This window comes from Pseudophryne corroboree, chromosome 6 (genome assembly GCF_028390025.1).
Source record: "Pseudophryne corroboree isolate aPseCor3 chromosome 6, aPseCor3.hap2, whole genome shotgun sequence".
In the NCBI taxonomy this organism is placed as follows: domain Eukaryota; kingdom Metazoa; phylum Chordata; class Amphibia; order Anura; family Myobatrachidae; genus Pseudophryne; species Pseudophryne corroboree.
Window position 1 is genome coordinate 252764194 of NC_086449.1, and position 22890 is coordinate 252787083.

General features: G+C 47.7%; 1 protein-coding gene across 5 annotated transcripts in view; it reads left to right on the plus strand.

The window, feature by feature from the left end:
- PPIP5K1 (diphosphoinositol pentakisphosphate kinase 1) overlaps positions 1–22890 on the plus strand; it is a 281975-nt gene that overhangs the window by 14703 nt on the left and 244382 nt on the right. For 3 of the 5 annotated variants that reach the window (XM_063925882.1, XM_063925883.1, XM_063925885.1), the window contains one exon: positions 16425–16469. The exons of the other annotated variants lie outside the window; for them this stretch is intronic. The gene's annotated coding sequence lies outside the window, so the exon portion shown is untranslated. The remainder of the gene's footprint in view (positions 1–16424; positions 16470–22890) is intronic. 5 annotated transcript variants of the gene reach the window in all.

Genomic DNA, 22890 nt, shown 5'->3' on the forward strand with positions numbered 1-22890 from the left:
AGGTCCAGAATCGGCGGCAGAAGACTCCTCAGTCTTCTTAAGGTAGCGCACAGCACTGCAGCTGTGCGCCATTGCTCTCAGCACACTTCACACGGCAGTCACTGAGGGTGCAGGGCGCTGGGAGGGGGGCGCCCTGGGAGGCAATGTAAACCTATTTTTTGGCAAAAAATACCTCACATATAGCCTCCGGGGGCTATATGGAGATATTTAACCCCTGCCAGAATCCGTTGAAGAGCGGGAGACGAGCCCGCCGAAAAAGGGGCGGGGCCTATCTCCTCAGCACACAGCGCCATTTTTCCTCACAGAAAGGCTGGAGGGAAGGCTCCCAGGCTCTCCCCTGCACTGCACTACAGAAACAGGGTTAAAACAGAGAGGGGGGGCACTAATTTGGCGTTAGAAATATATAAAAAGATGCTATAAGGGAAAACACTTATATAAGGTTGTCCCTATATAATTATAGCGTTTTTTGGTGTGTGCTGGTAAACTCTCCCTCTGTCTCTCCAAAGGGCTAGTGGGTCCTGTCCTCTATCAGAGCATTCCCTGTGTGTGTGCTGTGTGTCGGTACGTGTGTGTCGACATGTATGAGGACGATGTTGGTGAGGAGGCGGAGCAATTGCCTGTAATGGTGATGTCACTCTCTAGGGAGTCGACACCGGAATGGATGGCTTATTTAGGGAATTACGTGATAATGTCAACACGCTGCAAGGTCGGTTGACGACATGAGACGGCCGACAAACAATTAGTACCGGTCCAGACGTCTCAAAAACACCGTCAGGGGTTTTAAAACGCCCGTTTACCTTAGTCGGTCGACACAGACACAGACACGGACACTGAATCCAGTGTCGACGGTGAATAAACAAACGTATTCCTTATTAGGGCCACACGTTAAGGGCAATGAAGGAGGTGTTACATATTTCTGATACTACAAGTACCACAAAAGAGGGTATTATGTGGGATGTGAAAAAACTACCTGTAGTTTTTCCTGAATCAGATAAATTAAATGAAGTGTGTGATGATGCGTGGGTTCCCCCCGATAGAAAATTATTGGCGGTATACCCTTTCCCGCCAGAAGTTAGGGCGCGTTGGGAAACACCCCTTAGGGTGGATAAGGCGCTCACACGCTTATCAAAACAAGTGGCGGTACCGTCTATAGATAGGGCCGTCCTCAAGGAGCCAGCTGACAGGAGGCTGGAAAATATCATATAAAAGTATATACACACATACTGGTGTTATACTGCGACCAGCGATCGCCTCAGCCTGGATGTGCAGAGCTGGGGTGGCTTGGTCGGATTCCCTGACTAAAAATATTGATACCCTTGACAGGGACAGTATTTTATTGACTATAGAGCATTTAAAGGATGCATTTCTATATATGCGAGATGCACAGAGGGATATTTGCACTCTGGCATCAAGAGTAAGTGCGATGTCCATATCTGCCAGAAGTTGTTTATGGACACGACAGTGGTCAGGTGATGCAGATTCCAAACGGCACAAAGGTGTATTGCCGTATAAAGGAAGAGGAGTTATTTGGGGTCGGTCCATCGGACCTGGTGGCCACGGCAACTGCTGGAAAATCCACCGTTTTTACCCTAAGTCACATCTCTGCAGAAAAAGACACCGTCTTTTCAGCCTCAGTCCTTTCGTCCCTATAAGAGTCATATTTGCCCAGGGATAGAGGAAAGGGAAGAAGACTGCAGCAGGCAGCCCATTCCCAGGAACAGAAGCCTTCCACCGCTTCTGCCAAGCTCTCAGCATGACGCTGGGACCGTACAGGACCCCTGGATCCTACAAGTAGTATCCCAGGGGTACAGATTGGAATGTCGAAACGTTTCCCCCTCGCAGGCTCCTGAAGTCTGCTTTACCAAGGTATCCCTCCGACAAGGAGGCAGTATGGGAAAAAATTCACAAGCTGTATTCCCAGCAGGTGATAATCAAATTACCCCTCCTACAACAAGGAAAGGGGTATTATTCCACACTATATTGTGGTACTGAAGCCAGAAGGCTAGGTGAGACCTATTCTAAATCTAAAAAAATTTGAACACTTACAAAGGTTCAAATCAAGATGGAGTCACTCAGAGCAGTGATAACGAACCAGGAAGAAGGGGACTCTATAGTGTCCCGGGACATCAGGGATGCTTACCTCCATGTCCCAAATTTGCCCTTCTCACTAAGGGTACCTCAGGTTCGTGGTATAGAACTGTCACTGTCAGTTTCAGACGCTGCCGTTTGGATTGTCCACGGCACCCCGGGTCTTTACCAAGGTAATGGCCGAAATGATGATTCTTCTTCGAAGAAAAGGCGTCTTAATTACCCCTTACTTGGACGATCTCCTGATAAGGGCAAAGTCCAGGGAACAGTTGGAGGTCGGAGTAGCACTATCTCGGATACTGCTACAACAGCACGGATGGATTCTAAATATTCCAAAATCGCAGCTGATCCTGACGACACGTCTGCTGTGCCTAGGGATGATTCTGGACACAGTCCAGAAAAAGGTGTTTCTCCCGGAAGAGAAAGCCAGGGAGTTATCCGAGCTAGTCAAGAACCTCCTAAAACCAGGAAAAGTGTCAGTGCATCATTGCACAAGGGTCCTGGTAAAAATGGTGGCTTCCTACGAAGCAATTCCATTCGGCAGATTTCACGCAAGAACTTTTCAGTGGGATCTGCTGGACAAATGGTCCGGATCGCATCTTCAGATGCATCAGCGGATAACCCTATATCCAAGGACAAGGGTGTCTCTCCTGTGGTGGTTACAGAGTGCTCATCTTCTAGAGGGCCGCAGATTCGGCATTCAGGATTGGATGCTGGTGACCACGGAGGCCAGCCCGAGAGGCTGGGGAGCAGTCACACAAGGAAAAAATTTCCAGGGAGTGTGATCAAGTCTGGAGACTTTTCTCCACATAAATATACTGGAGCTAAGGGTAAATTTATAATGCTCTAAGCTTAGCAAGACCTCTGCTTCAAGGTCAGCCGGTATTGATCCAGTGGGAAAAACATCACGGCAGTCGCCCACGTAAACAGACAGGGCGGCACAAGAAGCAGGAGGGCAATGGCAAAAACTGCAAGGACTTTTCGCTGGGCGGAAAATCATGTGATAGCACTGTCAGCAGTGTTTCATTCCGGGAGTGGAAACTGGGAAGCAGACTTCCTCAGCAGGCACGACCTCCACCCGGGAGAGTGGAAACTTCATCGGGAAGTTTTTCCACATGATTGTGAACCGTTGGGAAATACCAAAGGTGGACATGATGGCGTCCCGTCTGAACAAAAAACGGGACAGGTATTGCGCCAGGTCAAGAGACCCTCAGGCAATAGCTGTGGACGTTCTGGTAACACCATGGGTGTACCAGTCGGTGTATGTGTTCCCTCCTCTGCTTCTCATACCTAAGGTACTGAGAATTATAAGACGTAGAGGAGTAAGAACTATACTCATGGCTCCGGATTGGCCAAGAAGGACTTGGTACCCGGAACTTCAAGAGATGCTCACAGAGGATTTATGGCCTCTGCCGCTAAGAAGGGACTTGCTTCAGCAAGTACCATGTCTGTTCCAAGACTTACCGCAGCTGCGTTTGACGGCATGGCGGTGGAACGCCGGATCCTAAGGGAAAAAGGCATTCCGGAAGAGGTCATTCCTACCCTGGTCAAAGCCAGGAAGGAGGTGACCGCACAACATTATCACCACATGTGGCGAAAATATGTTGCGTGGTGTGAGGCCAGGAAGGCCCCACGAAGAAATTTCAACTCGGTCGATTCCTGCATTTCCTGCAAACAGGAGTGTCTATGGGCCTCAAACTGGGGCCCATTAAGGTTCAAATTTCGGCCCTGTCGATTTTCTTCCAGAAAGAATTGGCTTCAGTTCCTGAAGTTCAGAAGTTTGTCAAGGGAGTATTGCATATACAACCCCCTTTTGTGCCTCCAGTGGCACTGTGGGATCTCTACGTAGTTCTGGGATTCCTCAAATCACATTGGTTTAAAACCAGTCAAATCTGTGGATTTGAAGCATCTCACATGAAAAGTGACCATGCTCTTGGCCCTGGCCTGGGCCAGGCGAGTGTCAAATTGGTGGGTTTTTTCTCAAAAAAGCCCATATCTGTTTGTCCATTCGGACAGGGCAGAGCTGCGGACTCGTCCCCAGTTCTCTCCCTAAGGTGGTGTCAGTGTTTCACCTGAACCAGCTTATTGTGGTGCCTTGCGCCTACTAGGGACTTGAAGGACTCCAAGTTGCTGGATGTTGTCAGGGCCCTGAAAGTATAGGTTCCAGGACGGCTGGAGTCAGGAAAACTGACTTGCTGTTATCCTGTATGCACCCAACAAACTGGGTGCTCTTGCTTCTAAGCAGACTATTGCTAGTTGGATGTGTAATACAATTCAGCTTGCACATTCTGTGGCAGGCCTGCCACAGCCAAAATATGTAAATGCCCATTCCACAAGGAAGGTGGGCTCATCTTGGGCGGCTGCCCGAGGGGTCTCGGCTTTACAACTTTGCCGAGCGGCTATTTAGTCAGGGGCAAACACGTTTGTAAAATCCTACAAATTTGATACCCTGGCTAAGGAGGACCTGGAGTTCTCTCATTCGGTGCTGCAGAGTCATCCGCACTCTCCCGCCCGTTTGGGAGCTTTGGTATAATCCCCATGGTCCTTTTAGGAACCCCAGCATCCACTAGGACGATAGAGAAAATAAGAATTTACTTACCGATAATTCTATTTCTCGGAGTCCGTAGTGGATGCTGGGCGCCCATCCCAAGTGCGGATTATCTGCATTACTTGTACATAGTTACAAAAATCGGGTTATTATTGTTGTGAGCCATCTTTTCAGAGGCTCCGCTGTTATCATACTGTTAACTGGGTTCAGATCACAGGTTGTACAGTGTGATTGGTGTGGCTGGTATGAGTCTTACCCGGGATTCAAAATCCTTCCTTATTGTGTACGCTCGTCCGGGCACAGTATCCTAACTGAGGCTTGGAGGAGGGTCATAGGGGGAGGAGCCAGTGCACACCACCTGATCCTAAAGTTTTACTTTTTGTGCCCAGTCTCCTGCGGAGCCGCTATTCCCCATGGTCCTTTCAGGAACCCCAGCATCCACTACGGACTCCGAGAAATAGAATTATCGGTAAGTAAATTCTTATTTTTTATTTTCAGTGAGACCTGCTGGCAACAGGCTCACTGCATCGAGGGACTAAGGGGAGAAGAAGCGAACCTGCCTACTTGCAGCCAGCTTGGGCTTCTTAGGCTACTGGACACCATTAGCTCCAGAGGGACCGAACACAGGCCCAGCCTCGGAGCTCGGTCCCAGAGCCGCGCCGCCGGCCCCCTTACAGAGCCAGAAGCAAGAAGAGGTCCGGAAAAATCGGCGGCAGAAGACATCAGTCTTCAACAAGGTAGCGCACAGCACTGCAGCTGTGCGCCATTGTTACTCAGGCACACTTCACACTTCGGTCACTGAGGGTGCAGGGCGCTAGGGGGGGGGCGCCCTGAGCAGCAATGTAAACACCTTGGCTGGCATAAATACACCACATATAACCCCCAGGGCTATATGGATGTATTTTAACCCCTGCCAGAACTCACCAAAAAGCGGGAGAAAGGCTCCGCCCCCTTCTCGGCGGCCTTATCTCCTCAGCACACGGGCGCCATTTTCCATCACCGCTCCGCTGGAAGGACGTCTCCCTGACTCTCCCCTGCAGTCCTGCACTACAGAAAAGGGTAAAAAAGAGAGGGGGGCACTAATTTGGCGCAGTTTTAATACTAACAGCAGCTATAAAGGGAAAAGCACATTTTATAGTGGTATTCCTGTCTATATATAGCGCTCTGGTGTGTGCTGGCATACTCTCCCTCTGTCTCCCCAAAGGGCTAGTGGGGTCCTGTCCTCTATCAGAGCATTCCCTGTGTGTGTGCGGTGTGTCGGTACGATTGTGTCGACATGTTTGAGGAGGAAAATGAGATGGAGGCGGAGCAATTGCCTATTATAGAGTTGTCACCCCCATAAGGAGTCGACACCTGAGTGGATGAGCTTATGGAAGGAATTGCGTGACAGTGTCGGCTCTTTACGACAGACAGTTGACGACATGAGACAGCCGGCTACTCAGCTTGTGCCTGTCCAGGGGTCTCAAACGCCATCAGGGGCTTTAAAACGCCCGTTACCTCAAATGGCAGACACAGACACGGATACTGACTCCAGTGTCGATGATGAGGAGACAAACGTGACTTCCACTAGGGCCACACGTTACATGATTGAAGCAATGAAAAATGTATTGCATATCTCTGATAATACAAGTACCACTAAAAAGGGTATTATGTTTGGTGAGAAAAAACTGCCTGTAGTTTTTCCTGTATCCGAGGAATTAAATGAAGTAAGTGATGAGGCGTGGGTTTCCCCCGATAAAAAACTGATAATTCCTAAAAGGTTATTGGCATCGTACCCTTTCCCGCCAGAGGATAGGGCACGTTGGGAAACACCCCCTAGGGTGGATAAAGCGCTCACACGCTTGTCTAAACAGGTAGCACTACCCTCTCCTGATACGGCCGCCCTAAAGGAACCTGCCGATAGAAAGCTGGAGAATATCCTAAAATGTATATACACTCACACGGGTGTTATACTGCGACCAGCAATCGCCTCAGCCTGGATGTGCAGTGCGGGCCTGGCGTGGTCGGATTCCCTGACTGAAAATATTGATACCCTAGATAGGGACAGTATATTACTGACTATAGAACATTTGAAGGATGCATTTCTATATATGCGTGATGCACAGAGGGATATTTGCCGACTGGCATCAAGAGTTAGCGCGCTGTCCATTTCTGCAAGAAGAGGTTTATGGACGCGGCAGTGGTCAGGTGATGCGGATTCTAAAAGGCACATGGAAGTATTGCCTTATAAGGGGGAGGAGTTATTTGGGGTAGGTCTATCAGACCTGGTAGCCACGGCAACTGCTGGAAAATCCACATTTTTACCCCAGGTAGCTTCTCAACCTAAGAAGACGCCGTATTATCAGGCGCAGTCCTTTCGGCCCCATAAAGGCAAGCGGGCAAAAGGCGCCTCATTTCTGCCCCGTGGCAGAGGGAGAGGAAAAAGGCTGCAACAAACAGCCAGTTCCCAGGAACAAAAGCCCTCTCCCGCCTCCGCAAAGTCCTCAGCATGACGCTGGGGCTTTACAAGCGGACTCAGGCACGGTGGGGGCCCGTCTCAAGAAGTTCAGTGCGCAGTGGGCCCACTCGCAAGTGGACCCCTGGATCCTTCAGGTGGTATCTCAGGGGTACAAATTGGAATTCAAGACGTCTCCCCCTCGCCGTTTTCTAAAGTCTGCTTTACCGACGTCTCCCTCAGACAGGGAGGCAGTATTGGAAGCCATTCACAAGCTATATTCCCAGCAGGTGATAATCAAGGTACCCCTCCTACAACAGGGAAAGGGGTACTATTCCACACTATTTGTGGTACCGAAGCCGGACGGCTCGGTGAGACCAATTTTAAACCTAAAATCCTTGAACACTTACATACAAAGGTTCAAATTCAAGATGGAGTCACTCAGAGCAGTGATTGCAAACCTGGAAGGGGACTATATGGTGTCTCTGGACATCAAAGATGCTTACCTACATGTCCCAATTTACCCTTCTCACCAAGGGTACCTCAGGTTTGTGGTACAGAACTGTCACTATCAGTTTCAGACGCTGCCGTTTGGGTTATCCACGGCACCCCGGGTCTTTACCAAGGTAATGGCCGAAATGATGATACTCATTCGAAGGAAGGGAGTTTTAGTTATCCCTTACTTGGACGATCTCCTGATAAGGGCAAGATCCAGGGAACAGTTGGAAGTCGGAGTAGCACTATCTCAGATAGTGCTGCGCCAGCACGGTTGGATTCTCAATATTCCAAAATCGCAGCTGATCCCGACGACACGACTTCTATTCCTAGGGATGATCCTGGACACAGTCCAGAAAAAGGTGTTTCTCCCGGAGGAGAAAGCCAGGGAGTTATCCGAACTAGTCAGAAATCTCCTAAAACCAGGCCAAGTCTCAGTGCATCAATGCACAAGGGTCCTGGGAAAGATGGTGGCTTCTTACGAAGCAATCCCATTCGGCAGATTCCACGCAAGAACCTTCCAGTGGGATCTGCTAGACAAATGGTCCGGGTCGCATCTTCAGATGCTTCAGCGGATAATCTTGTCACCAAGGACAAGGGTGTCTCTCCTGTGGTGGTTGCAGAGTGCTCATCTTCTAGAGGGCCGCAGATTCGGCATTCAGGACTGGGTCCTGGTGACCACGGATGCCAGCCTGAGAGGCTGGGGAGCAGTCACACAGGGAAGAAATTTCCAGGGCTTGTGGTCAAGCCTGGAGACATCACTTCACATAAATATCCTGGAGCTAAGGGCCATCTACAATGCTCTAAGCCTAGCAAGACCTCTGCTTCAAGGTCAGCCTGTGCTGATCCAGTCAGACAACATCACGGCAGTCGCCCACGTGAACAGACAGGGCGGCACAAGAAGCAGGAGGGCAATGGCAGAAGTTGCAAGGATTCTTCGCTGGGCGGAAAATCATGTGATAGCACTGTCAGCAGTGTTCATTCCGAGAGTGAACCGTTGGGAAAAACCAAAGGTGGACATGATGGCGTCCCGCCTCAACAAAAAACTAGACAGGTATTGCGCCAGGTCAAGGGACCCTCAGGCAATAGCTGTGGACGCTCTGGTAACACCGTGGGTGTACCAGTCAGTGTATGTGTTCCCTCCTCTGCCTCTCATACCCAAGGTACTGAGAATCATAAGAAGGAGAGGAGTAAGGACTATACTCGTGGCTCCGGATTGGCCAAGAAGGACTTGGTACCCGGAACTTCAAGAGATGCTCACAGAGGACCCGTGGCCTCTACTTCTTCTAAGAAGGGTCCTGCTCCAGCAGGGACCCTGTCTGTTCCAAGACTTACCGCGGCTGCGTTTGACGGCATGGCGGTTGAACGCCGGATCCTGAAGGAAAAAGGCATTTCGGATGAAGTCATCCCTACCCTGATCAAAGCCAGGAAGGATGTAACCGTACAGCATTATCACCGTATTTGGCGTAAATATGTTGCGTGGTGCGAGGCCAGGAAGGCCCCTACAGAGGAATTTCAACTGGGTCGTTTCCTGCATTTCCTGCAAACAGGACTGTCTATGGGCCTAAAATTAGGGTCCATTAAGGTTCAAATTTCGGCCCTGTCGATTTTCTTCCAGAAAGAACTGGCTTCAGTTCCTGAAGTTCAGACGTTTGTCAAGGGGGTACTGCATATACAGCCTCCTTTTGTGCCTCCAGTGGCACCTTGGGATCTCAATGTAGTTTTGGGGTTCCTAAAATCACATTGGTTTGAACCACTCACCACTGTGGACTTAAAATATCTCACATGGAAAGTGGTAATGCTGTTGGCCCTGGCTTCAGCCAGGCGTGTCTCAGAATTGGCGGCTTTATCCTATAAAAGCCCTTACCTAATTTTTCATACGGACAGGGCAGAATTGAGGACTCGTCCTCAATTTCTCCCTAAGGTGGTTTCAGCGTTTCACTTGAACCAGCCTATTGTGGTACCTGCGGCTACTAGGGACTTGGAGGACTCCAAGTTGCTGGACGTAGTCAGGGCCCTGAAAATATATGTTTCCAGGACGGCTGGAGTCAGAAAATCTGACTCGCTGTTTATCCTGTATGCACCCAACAAGCTGGGTGCTCCTGCTTCTAAGCAGACTATTGCTCGTTGGATTTGTAGTACAATTCAGCTTGCACATTCTGTGGCAGGCCTGCCACAGCCAAAATCTGTAAAAGCCCATTCCACAAGGAAGGTGGGCTCATCTTGGGCGGCTGCCCGAGGGGTCTCGGCTTTACAACTTTGCCGAGCAGCTACTTGGTCAGGGGCAAACACGTTTGCTAAATTCTACAAATTTGATACCCTGGCTGAGGAGGACCTGGAGTTCTCACATTCGGTGCTGCAGAGTCATCCGCACTCTCCCGCCCGTTTGGGAGCTTTGGTATAATCCCCATGGTCCTTACGGAGTTCCCAGCATCCACTAGGACGTCAGAGAAAATAAGAATTTACTTACCGATAATTCTATTTCTCGTAGTCCGTAGTGGATGCTGGGCGCCCATCCCAAGTGCGGATTGTCTGCAATACTTGTACATAGTTATTGTTACAAAAATCGGGTTATTATTGTTGTGAGCCATCTTTTCAGAGGCTCCTCTGTTATCATGCTGTTAACTGGGTTCAGATCACAGGTTGTACGGTGTGATTGGTGTGGCTGGTATGAGTCTTACCCGGGATTCAAAATCCTTCCTTATTGTGTACGCTCGTCCGGGCACAGTATCCTAACTGAGGCTTGGAGGAGGGTCATAGGGGGAGGAGCCAGTGCACACCAGGTAGTCCTAAAGCTTTACTTTTGTGCCCAGTCTCCTGCGGAGCCGCTATTCCCCATGGTCCTTACGGAGTTCCCAGCATCCACTACGGACTACGAGAAATAGAATTATCGGTAAGTAAATTCTTATTATTTCTTATTATTTTGCAGATGCACTAGCATAGTGTAATATGTCTATACCAGTTCTCTAATGCTGCATTCAGACTGCAAATGCCGGATCCTACCCGGTAAGACAAACGTGTACTTACCGGGTGGGATCCGGCATTTGCACTCCGCTGCTGGCTTTCCGACCCGGCAATATACCGGGTCGGTTGCCATAACAACGGAGCGCGCAGCAGCAGCAGGGGCGGGGGTGGAGGCGGCGTCGGGAGATGAGCTCATCTCCAGCGCCGCCTCTCCCTATCTTGTGAATGGGAACCGTGTCGCATCGACACGGCTCCCATTCACACCGCACCTGACCTGGTAATCAACCCGGGTAAAACCCTTCTTTTTTACCGGGTTGATTTACCGGGTCAGGCGACCCGCTAAATCGGCCAGTGTGCTTTCACATCGCACACTGACCCGGTTCGACACGGCAATATGCCGTGTCGGTACCGGGTTATTTGTGCGATGTGAAAGGGGTATTAATATGTTCTGCCTCTACTGCTGTACCATCCACACAGTATCAGGAGGTTATTATTATTTCCATAGTGCAGTTCAACACATTAGGCAAAACATAAAACAGGCACAGAAAAGGTAAACAAAATAGACATGAAAACAAAAGGTAGAGAGGGCCCTGCTCACGGAACAGCTTACAACTTAATAGGAAAAGATTATAGCTTGGATATGATAAGTGTAGCTCAGAATGGAGGATGTGAGAGTTGTGAGTGTGTACCATTTATCAGTAGTGAGCCCCACTCGTGTCCTTATAAACCAGCTCAATGCCCCCCTCATGCCCTTATATGCCAGATCGGAACCCTCTCACCCCCACCTAACTTACCTCCTTGAAAGTCATCCTGTCGATAGTCTGTATCTCTGTCTGGCTTCTATGGTGTCTCCTACAGCCCGTGACTCCGTCTGCACCCATTCGTTGGCAACCCGTGGTTTAGAGGTTGTACTTTCATGAAGGGCAGTGGAATGAAGGGTGGGTATAAGGAAAATGCGAGGAGCAGCAGTATAATCACAGGGGGCCATGATGATGACTGTGGGACACTTAGATTTTGCTGTAATAAGATCATTGTTCACTATTGTAAAGTCATTTTCAATGGAAAGTTGGTGGCGGAATATCAAATAAAAATAGTCGGGATGGAGAGAAAATGAGCTCAGTGATTGTGTATAATTGTCTCATAGTTTGGAGATAAATCTAGCTAGAAAGAAAGGTCTAGTTGCAAGGTGGCTTCTTAAGGATTGGTAAGATAAACATGTAAAAAAAAATAAAAATAAGAGTGGATTCCGGTAAGATTGGGGAGTGAAGGAGAATTGAGCAACTGTGGTGTTCATTTTGTGTTTGGAGTTAGTGCAAAGACAGTCTTTGAGGAAGTAAGGGGGTGCAGGTGTTGTTTTTTGAAATTGCACATGAAAAATGCATAGTACTATCTGCAAGTCACATCACTCTGTCTTGCTACTGCGGGTATGGGTCGTTGGGTCGACACAACTTATGTCGACAGTCATTAGGTCGACCACTATTGGTCAACAGGGGCACTAGGTCGACATGGTCATTAGGTCGACATGTACTAGGCCGACAGGTCAAAAGGTCGACATGAGTTTTTTTACCTTTTTTTTTTTTTTTTTGGTGTCGTTTTCTTCGTAAAGTGACGGGGAACCCAATTAGTGTACTGTGTCCCCTCGCATGGTGAGCGAAGGTGCCTCACTCCACTACTGTCTTGAACGGCCGATATATCGCGGGTCCGTCGGCCAGTGTGTACGGCCGATACGTCTGTGAACTCCATCGTTCACAGACGTATCGCATCGGCCCCGCAGCACAGCCGACGGCCAATATATCTACCGATATTTTGGCGCATCGCTGTGTGTGTACGGGCGGTCGGCCGACTGCCCGTACACATGCTGCGGCAGCCGGCGGTGATTGACAGCTGAATTGGGCGGGCATGTGTACACGCCCGCCCAATTCATGACGTCAGTCCTCGACGGATCGGGCAGTGTGTATGCTCAGCACACTGCCCGATCCGTCCATAGATATATCTGCGGATCAATTGATCGGCAGATATAGCTACCAGTGTGTACCCACCTTAAGACAACACAAACAGCAGAAAACACAGGAAAGCCAAGAGCAAAAGATGCTAGTCGCTGATCGCTAAAACTGAATCAACATAAACAGAAAACTTCATAGACACTACACTGTGTCGTGACACAGTACGTTCTGGGGTTATACTCTGTTCCTTCCTTGTTTGAAAAACGCTACGTACCTGGCCTGCAGGGTGAGGGGCATCACTGCTATTAGAGATGTGTTTGGACCTTGGTGGTCAATTACTCTCGTTCCGAAATTTGAAATCTAGATTTCTTATTTCTAATAGTAAGTTTTTTATGTTTGGCAAATTCGTCATTTCATACAATCCTTGCCACCGCCCATGCTAAAGGAGACCGATACCGATGTATTACAGGTCTTACTTAATATATCTCATAAAATAAATAAGACACGATATCTATATCCCTACTTGCTCCCTGCAACAGTGGAGGTCTTATGGAAAAGTTGTATCCAAAATTGGTCCTCAGATATACCACAAGTAGATTCCCCTGCTGTATTGTTAAAACATATGGAGAAGTCTATGAAAATCCTCCGCTCAACTTTTTTGCATGAAGTGAAACTATTCATAGAGCGTACATGTCTCAAAACCAGAGGCAGCATGTTGTGCAGGGTGAATCGGGCAGTTGTCCGAAATGGAAATTTTCCCAAGCCAAATTCTTTAACAATATTTGGGAAAATTAGGAAATTTTGGGATAAGTATGGTTTTTATAAATATGCTCTACATCTCGCAAAAGATCCCTTGGCTATGTTATGTACCAACTTTGTGAACTGGGACTTACAAGGTAGGAAGAAAGAATTGTTGCCCTTCTTAGGATAGTTTTTACAGTAGTGAAGAAAACCATACTTGTAATTGGATAGTTTCCACAGCAACATCTCTCCAAGCAGTAAAAAATTTGGTATTACAACTCCTTTATTTTGATAAGCGGGCAACTATACCTGATATTGAGAAAGGGGTGGTCCGCTTTTATGCTAAATGGGGTATCTATATTGAATCCCTGGATATTGATGTCAAGACCCATATATTGAAGTTGTTTGAAACTACAAACTGGTTTCTTTATAGGAATTTAGAGTGACATACGCTGCCTGTGTGCCCGCTGAGGTAGCAGGAGTATTTCCCCCCCACCACCACCTCTTCCTCTCGGCTACAGTTATAGGTGAAGTATGTCTATCGCGTCAGTATTCAACAACATTAGTATGCAAAGGCTCATAAAATGTCTAAAATGGACATAAAATGAAGCATATTTTCATATGTTTATCACACACCAAGACACGATTTTCATCTCGTATTGGTCTTTAGTCATGTTTGTGTTGCAATTTAAGTCCATTGGGTCGGTGCAACATCAATCCTAGCCCAGGAATAGCGTGCACTGCAGAAAGTGAAATTTCAAAACTTTTAATCAGTTGTGGGACCTTAGATACAGAGCTAGGACAAAAACACTTTGGGCAGAATGCCACCTAGGGGTAGAACATTTTCCGGACCCAAGCATTTTCAATTTCACAAAGCCATGTAATTCGACCGACCCTACCAGACATGCTGATATATCTGCATCGGCTGCCTACGAGATATGTCTGACGATGTTTACAGGCATATTAGATGTACATACCAGCTGACCCACTACTGATATATTGTTTGTCACTCTAAAGAACGTTCTATAGTTCTAGTGTGTACCCAACCTAAGACCCAAGATAGTCCCATTCTTCTCCCAGCTGCAGCAGAAGGAGGGAGTGTTCCTGCCCTCGCGCTCCCTCACTGCGTCACATACACGCAGAAGGCTGGGCTACAGGCACAGTGTGTGGACGAGGCTGCTGATAGACAGAAATTCTTTTGCTGCCCCCTAAGTCATAGCCATAATGTTAAATATTGAGGGCACCACTACCCAATTACATTTGGAAGGTAGCCCCCCCCCCCCCCCCCCCCCCATGGGCCAGTAAAACATATTTCCACCACAGGTTTCCCTCTGGCTATTTCATAATGCCTCCTGGCTTCAAAAACATTCCGGTTGGATACACTGCTCCATGCTGGAAATGTAAGCAAGTTATAACCTCTTAGCATTGGGTGAAATGCCTCATTGATTTCTTATGACACCAAACTGTTCCGCCGCTGAGATTCTTGGGGGTATATTCAATCAAAGTCAGATCCATTCCGACATGTATTTGTCGGAATAGATCCGACAACCCCTATTCAATCCCATCTAAAATTCGGCTTTTTCAAGTCGAATTTTAGATGGGACCCAGAGGAGGAGAGGGGGGGCGAGCCGCGGGGGGACAGCCGGCGGCAGCCAGAGGAGATCAGCGCTACGATCAGCGCTGCAGCAGGATGTCACTCACCCGCCCGACTTCACGGCAGCTTCCACGGCTCCAGCAGCTTACTGGAGCCGGGTGACAGCTGCCGTGAGGTCGGGCGGGTGAGTGACATCCAGCTGCAGCGCTGATCTCCTGTATGCCCGCCGGCTGTCCCCCCGTCTCCCTGCGGCTCCCTCGCCTCCTCCGGGTCCATCTCATTCCAACATCATTTTGATGTCGGATTGAGATAGTCGAATAGGGGGCCAAAACCTGTCGGATTTGGTCCCGTTTTCGACATCAACACGTGGATCGGCAGCTATTCCGCCGATCCACGTGCTTTTCGACAAGTGGAATGCCTCGACTTGTCGAAAAGCTCTGAATAGGTCGAATCAGGATTCGACCTTTAAAAGTCGAAAACTGACGTCTTTTCGACAGACGGCAGTTTTCGACTGCAATTGAATATACCCCTTGGTCTCTATGCTTCTTCCACTGCAGCAGATGGATACTACTCGCTGTCTTTGAGGGCACACCATCAAACGCTGCCACTTCTTCCAGGCTATGGCCATGCTCTCGGACAAAAAAAGTGTCTCCCTTTTGACACTCTGTCACATCCTGTATACAACCTATGGTTCTACCTGAAAAAGAAACAATATCTCAACAAATTCGCGTTGTATCTATACCCCAGACATTCACAATGATCTTCAATCGTTTTAGGGGGTGATTCAGACCTGATTGCTGGGCTGCTAAATTTGTTGTGCTGCGTTCAGATAGTCACCGCCCAAGGGGAGTGTATATTCGCCGTGCAAGTGTGCGATCACAAGTGTACGCTGAGCTGCAAAAAATCCCTCAATCGGTGCACAGCTGTAAATCCGTTCGCACCTCACTCACCATCAAATGATTGTTCCCCACTGTGTGCAGCCCAGGACGTACTCCTACAGTGCGATGAGAACAGGGTGATCAGATCCGGAGCTGACGTCAGACACCCTCTATGAAAACGCTTGGCAACGCCTGCGTTTTCCCTGACACTCCCAGAAAATGGTCTGTTACCACCCACAAACGGCCTCTTCCTGTCAATCAGCATGCGAGTGGCTGTGCGATTGAAGCCTGTCGCTGTTCGGCGATGCCTGTTTGCCGGCGCGCATGCGCAGTCTATCGATGATCGCCCGCTGTGTGAAAATGCACAGCAGAGATCAGGTCTGAATCGGGCCATTAGTGTCCCCATCTACGCGGGGGTTCACGTCCTGTGTGTTTGAACTTGTACTACTTGTCTTTCCACATTCCATATTATTTTGTCCGGTGTGTTTTAATTTTACAGTTCAGGAAAAGTTAACTCCTTTCCAAAAATTAAGAAACAATATTCCTTTGTGTAGATGTATGCCCATATTCTGAGTTTGAGACCTGCACACAGAAAAGTTGATGCACCTATATCTTGGGAATTGTGTCTTCCTGTAAATGTGCATGGTGGGAATAGTAAATCTATAATTTCAAAGTACCGCCTACTTCTATGTCAGTAACGCCACCTCAATAATTTACACTTATTGGTTTATATCCTTAGGTGCTGCTCATTCTAGCATCATTTATGGCTTCATTAATCAAGAAGGTCAGTGGACACCAGGAAATTTTCATAAAATGTGTAACCTGTGTTTATTTCTGTATTACGGTATTATTATATTATGTATACAGCACCTCCCAACATTTGACATGGCAATGCCTCCTGAGAGATAGCAGACCCTCCAACATGACCCGCCCCACTAGGTACAAAATGCTCTGTTCCTGGACTTCCCTCTTAATTTATGATTTCCATCACCTGTGTTGAACTAGTTAAATGATAAGAAAGCTGTTTCTTCAGGTGATGGCAATAATAAATTAAGAGGGAAGTCCAGAAACAGAGCATTTTGTACCTAGTGGGGCGGGTCATGTTGGAGGGTATGAGATAGTCATGTTAAGGTCGTGCCTCTGCCAGGGCATCTCCAGAGCTTTTGCAGCACCCAATTTCCTTCCCGGTTAAAAACATCCTTGAATTGCCATGTGCACCAGAGGCACCTGCTGTATATAGTGAGTGGGGGACATACAGATGTGGAAAAATGTATTGGTATCCTGAAAAAACAAAAAAAAAACAAAACAAAATGAATCTATGTTTTTTTTCTTTAAAATAACTTGAAACTGCCAAAAGTAATTGACATTCATCATTGCTTATTCCATATTTAATAGAAATCAGACTTTGCCTTTGATGTTTAAATAGAATATTTGAAATAATAAAACTAATTAAATACAATTATATTTTGTTGCACAACCTTTTAGAGGCAATCAAGCAATGTCTGGACCTCTTAATGAGACTTCTGCACCTGACCACAGGTAGTTTGACCCACTCTTCCTGAGCAAACTGCTCCAGCTGTCTTCGGTGTGATGGGTGCCGTCTCCAGACTGCATGTTTCTCTTTTTTTTTTTTCATACATATTCTGTAGGCTTTAGATCAGGGCTCATAGAAGGCCTCTTCAGAATAGACCAATGTTTTTTTTGTTTTTCTTATACATCCATGGGTGCTCTTAGCTGTATGTTTTGGGACATTATCCTGTTGGATGACCTGCGACTGACACGGAGCTTTCTGACACTGAGCAGTATGTTTTACTACATAGTGCCTTAATAGCTTTGAGAAATCATTGTGCCCTGCACAGATTCATAAAGCTGATGTGGTTTGTTAAATATCTCCAGTTTTCACTCATCTATTGCATTGTGGCTTGTCAATAATATGCATTTTAGCAAATTCTGTTCTGGCTTTTTAATTTTGTCTTTTTAAAATCGGTGTCCTCCTGGGTCTTCTTCCATGGAACCCATTGCCGCTTAAGAAACATTTTTTAAGTTTTTCTTGGCTCCTTTTCAACTATTCTCATCATGCTTCTGTTTAATCTGTGGTCATTTTTTTTTCCTCTTATGATTGTGTCCAGAGAGGTTGGCTTTAGTCATGGACTTTAAACTGCTTAATAATATTTGCAACTGTAGTCACAGGAACATCAAGCAACGTGACATGGTCCTATAGCATTTACCTTTTAGTGTGCTTGTCTATAATTTTCCTACTGATCTCAGACCATTCTCTCCTTTGCTTTCTCTGGTCCATGTTCAGTGTGGTGCACACGATAATACAAAACAGCAGAGTGATTACTTTTCTCTATTTAAATAGGCAGAATAACCGATTAGCAGATTGAACACGAGTGATGCTGATTCAAGAAAGCCATTAGTTTGAAATATCACTATAATTCAATTATTTATTATATTTTCTAAGGGGTACCAGCAAATCTGTCCAGGCCATTTTAGAATATCTTTCTGAAAAGAGTTATTGCTTATTCCAGTGGTTCTCAAACTGTGTGCCGTGGCACCCTGGGGTGCCCAGGACACTTACAGGGGTGCCGTGGCTTGGAGGTCCAGGACCAATTCAAATTATTTATGGTCAATGTAATAGGCAAAACCAGTGCTGGTGGCTGTTAATCATAAAATATGTGGACAAACAGAAGCAAATCCTGTCCCTCACCTCACAACTGAACCTAAGGATGGCATATAAACACAATATTTCTTTCTAAATTTCTCAATAAAATGTTTTTTTCCGTGGCACCCCTAGGCCAAAAGTTTCTGATACTCTAGGGCGCCATGATTCATAAAAGTTTGAGAACCACTGGCTTATTCTCCCAAGTTTTTTGCTTTATTCTGTGACATACCAAAGGCACACAGGTATACATAAGACAATAGCTTTTAATTTAATTGTTTCAATGAACAGTAAGGGTACCAACAAATTTATCCATGTCTGTATGCACTAATTTACAGCAAGTCAGGGCTGTCCCCACAAAACTATGCTTTGTTGATACAAAAGTCATACTGGACATCTCCCAAATTTCAAACTGGCTACTTGTATTCTTCACAGCTGTCCTGCAGTGCAGGCTGGAAGAAGATTGCCTGGTAGAAACCATATAGTATAAGCAGTACTCTCACCCGAGAGCCCTCCACATCCTCAATCTACGTGTAACACAAGATGTATGAATATCTTAATTAAAGGGTATCTGTATGTGAATTTATTTACTTGCACATATATGGAACAGAAACTGTCCCTTGGAAAGTATTGGGCAAGTTCCAGATTTTTGTTACCTCCAGAACACCTGTAAATTAAAAGTATTTGCAGAGAGTTTGAGGCTGTGGCACCACTCACTATGGAATATCCCTGTAAATTAAATTTCTCTTACGTCCTAGAGGATGCTGGGGACTCCAAAAGGACCATGGGGTATAGACGGGATCCGCAGGAGCTTGGGCACACTAAAAAGACTTTGACTGGGTGTGAACTGGCTCCTCCCTCTATGCCCCTCCTCCAGACCTCAGTTAGACTTTGTGCCCAGGAGTGACTGGATGCACACTAGGGGAGCTCTACTGAGTTTCTCTGGAAAAAGACTTTTGTTAGGTTTTTTATTTTCAGGGAGACCTGCTGGCTACAGGCTCCCTGCATCGAGGGACTGAGGGGAGAGAAGTCAGACCTACTTCTGCTTAGTTAAGGGCTCTGCTTCTTAGGCTACTGGACACCATTAGCTCCAGAGGGTTCGATCACTTGGTTCGCCTAGCTGCTTGTTCCCGGAGCCGCGTCGTCACCCCCCCTCACAGAAGACAGAAGCCGGGTGAGTATTAGAAGAACCGAAGACTTCAGACGACGGAAGACTTCAGTAACGGAGGTACAGCGCAGCGGTAGCGCTGCGCTCCATGCTCCCACACATACCACTAACGGCACTCACAGGGTGCAGGGCGCTGGGGGGGAGCGCCCTGGGCAGCAAGTTACTGAAGTGTTTTAGACTGGTAAAAGACATTATTTGGTGCCCTGGCACCGTATAGCAGACCCCCGCCAATATGAAAAAAATTAAAATTCGGCGGGACTGAAGCGGGAAGGGGCGGGGATTAGCCGCACAGCTCACCTGCGCCAGTTTCTTCTCTCCACAGCCGCTGCAGAGAACGCTGGCCCGGACCTCCAGGCTCCTCACACGTATAAGGGAGAAAAACGTGGGGGCACACATTTTTTTTGTGCTTTTCTTATTATTGGTACAGCGTTGCTGACATATATTAGTGTGGTGTAATATATGGGCGCTGGGATGTGAGCTGGCATACTTCCTCTGTGTTTCTCTCTCTGGGCTTCCCTGTAGGCTGTCCCCTTTATTGGCCAGTGTGTGTGTTAGGTGTCGGTACTTCGTGTCGGCATGTCTGAGGCTGAGTGTTCCTCCCCGGAGGAAGTTACTGGGGGAGCAGAAAAGGAGCTGGAAATGGCTCTGTCGACACAGTCGACTACTGATTGGGTTGCTATGTTGAGTACACTTAATGCTAATGTTGCTTTGTTGTCTAAGAGGTTGGATAAATCTGATTCTAAGACACAGACATGGAGAAAATCCATGGAGGATGCTTTGGCTGAGGTGCAGACCTCCTCAGGGTCACAAAAACGTTAATTTACCCATATGGTAGATACAGATGCCGACACGGACTCAGATTCCGATGTCGATTTTAATGAGGCTACTTTACACCCAGGGGTAGTTAAGAGTGTTCAGTACATGATTGTGGCTATTAAAGATGTTTTACATATTTCTGACGAACCTGCGGTTCAGGAAACAAGGATTTGCCTATTTAAAGGGAAAAAAAACCTGAGGTGAAGTTTCCCCCCCTCTCATGAAATGAATGCTCTTTGTGCAAAAGTTTGGGAGTCGCCGTATAAGAGGTGGCCGATTCCCAAGAGAATTTTAATGGCGTATCCTTTCCCCTCTGATGACAGGGAAAAATGGGAGTCGTCTCCGAATGTCGACAAGGCTCTATCCCGTTTGTCCAAGAAGGTGGTACTTTCGTCCCCTGACACGGCGGCTCTCAAGGATCCGGCGGATCGCAAGCTGGAAACGTCTTTGAAGAACATTTTCGTTAATACGGGTACATTGCTCAGACCTGCTGTGGCGTCGGTATGGGTGAGTAGTGCTATTGCTAAATGGGCTGATAATTTAGCTTCTGATATGGATACCCTTGATAAAGATAATATTCTTTTGACTCTTGGTTATATCAAGGACGCTGCAGATTACCTAAAGGATGCAGCGAGGAATGTTGGCCTCTTGGGATCAAGAGCCAATGCCATGGCGGTCTCAGCCAGGAGAGCACTGTGGATCCATCAATGGAATGCTGATGCCGACTCCAAGAAAAATATGGAAGCACTCCCCTTCAAAGGTAGTGTCTTGTTTGGTGACGGCCTGGCTGACCTGGTGTCTACTGCTACAGCGGGTAAGTCATCTTTTCTTCCTTATGTTCCCACACAACAGAAAAAGGCACCCCATCAACAGATGCAGTCCTTTCGACCTAATAAATACAAACGAGGAAAAGGCTCGTCCTTCCTCGCTTCAAAGGGTAGAGGAAGGGGAAAGAAGTCGCCTGCAGGATCAGGCACCCAGGACCAAAAGTCCTCCCCCGCCTCTACCAAGTCCACCGCATCTTCAGTCAGGTCTGGGTTCAATCAGCCCTGGATCCTTGGGTCTTAGACATAGTGTCTCAAGGGTACAGGCTGGAGTTTCAGGAGATGCCCCCTCACCGCTTTTTCATTTCGGCCTTGCCAGTGTCTCTTCCGGAAAGATAAGTCGTAAATGCTGCGATACAAAAGTTGTGTCAACAGAGGGTCATTGTTCCCGTTCCCCCGTCCCAACGGGGGGAAGGGTTTTATTCGAGCCTCTTTGTCGTACCGAAGCCGGACGGTTCGGTCAAACCGATTCTGAACCTAAAATCGCTCAATCCACACTTGAAAACTTTCAAGTTCAAGATGGAATCTCTTCGAGCTGTGATCTCCAGCCTAGAAGGGGGGGATTTTATGGCGTCAGTCGACATAAAGGATACCTACTTACACGTCCCGATATATCCTCCGCATCAGGCCTTCCTGAGATTTGCGGTGCAGGATTGTCATTACCAATTTCAGACGTTGCGTTTGGGCTTTCCACGGCCCCGAGGGTTTTCACCAAGGTCATGGCAGAAATGATGGTTCTCCTTCGCAAGCAAGGGGTTACAATTATCCCGTACTTGGACGATCTCCTGATAAAGGCGAGGTCCAAGGAACAGTTCAGAAATGTGGATCTCTCCCTGTCGGTTCTGCGACAACACGGTTGGGTTCTAAATTTGCCAAAGTCTCAGTTGATCCTGGCCACTCGGCTGCCCTTTCTAGGCATGATTCTAGACACGGAGTTACAGAGAGTGTTTCTTCCGGAAGACAAAGCTCTGGAAATCCAGACATTGGTCAGGGAGCTTCTGAGGCCGACAAGTGTGTCGATTCATCAATGCACTCGGGTTCTAGGGAAGATGGTTGCGGCTTACGAAGCCATTCCGTTTGGCAGGTTTCATGCCCGGGTGTTTCAGTGGGATCTGCTGAACAAATGGTCCGGATCTCGCCTGCACATGCACCGGAAAATAAGTCCATCTTCAAGGGCCAGGATTTCTCTCCTGTGGTGGCTGCAAAGCTCTCACCTTCTAGAGGGACGCCGATTCGGAATCCAGGACTGGGTCCTGCTGACAACAGATGCAAGTCTCCGAGGCTGGGGTGCAGTCACGCTAGGAAGAAATTTCCAGGGAAAATTGTCAAACCAGGAATCTTGTCTCCACATAAATGTTCTCGAGTTAAGGGCCATTTACAACGGCCTGCTGCAAGCGAAGAACCTTCTTCAGGGTCTTCCTGTCCTGATCCAGTCGGACAACATCACAGCGGTGGCGTACGTAAACCGCCAAGGCGGAACAAGGAGCAGGGCGGCTATGGCGGAGGCCACAAGAATCCTTCGCTGGGCGGAACAGCACGTGAGCGCCCTGTCAGCAGTCTTCCTCCCGGGCGTGGACAACTGGGAAGCAGACTTCCTCAGCAGACACGATCTCCATCCGGGAGAGTGGGCTCTTCATCAAGAGGTATTTGCAGTAGTGACAAGGCGTTGGGGAATTCCTCTGATAGACATGATGGCATCTCGCCTCAACAAGAAGCTTCCGAGGTATTGTTCCAG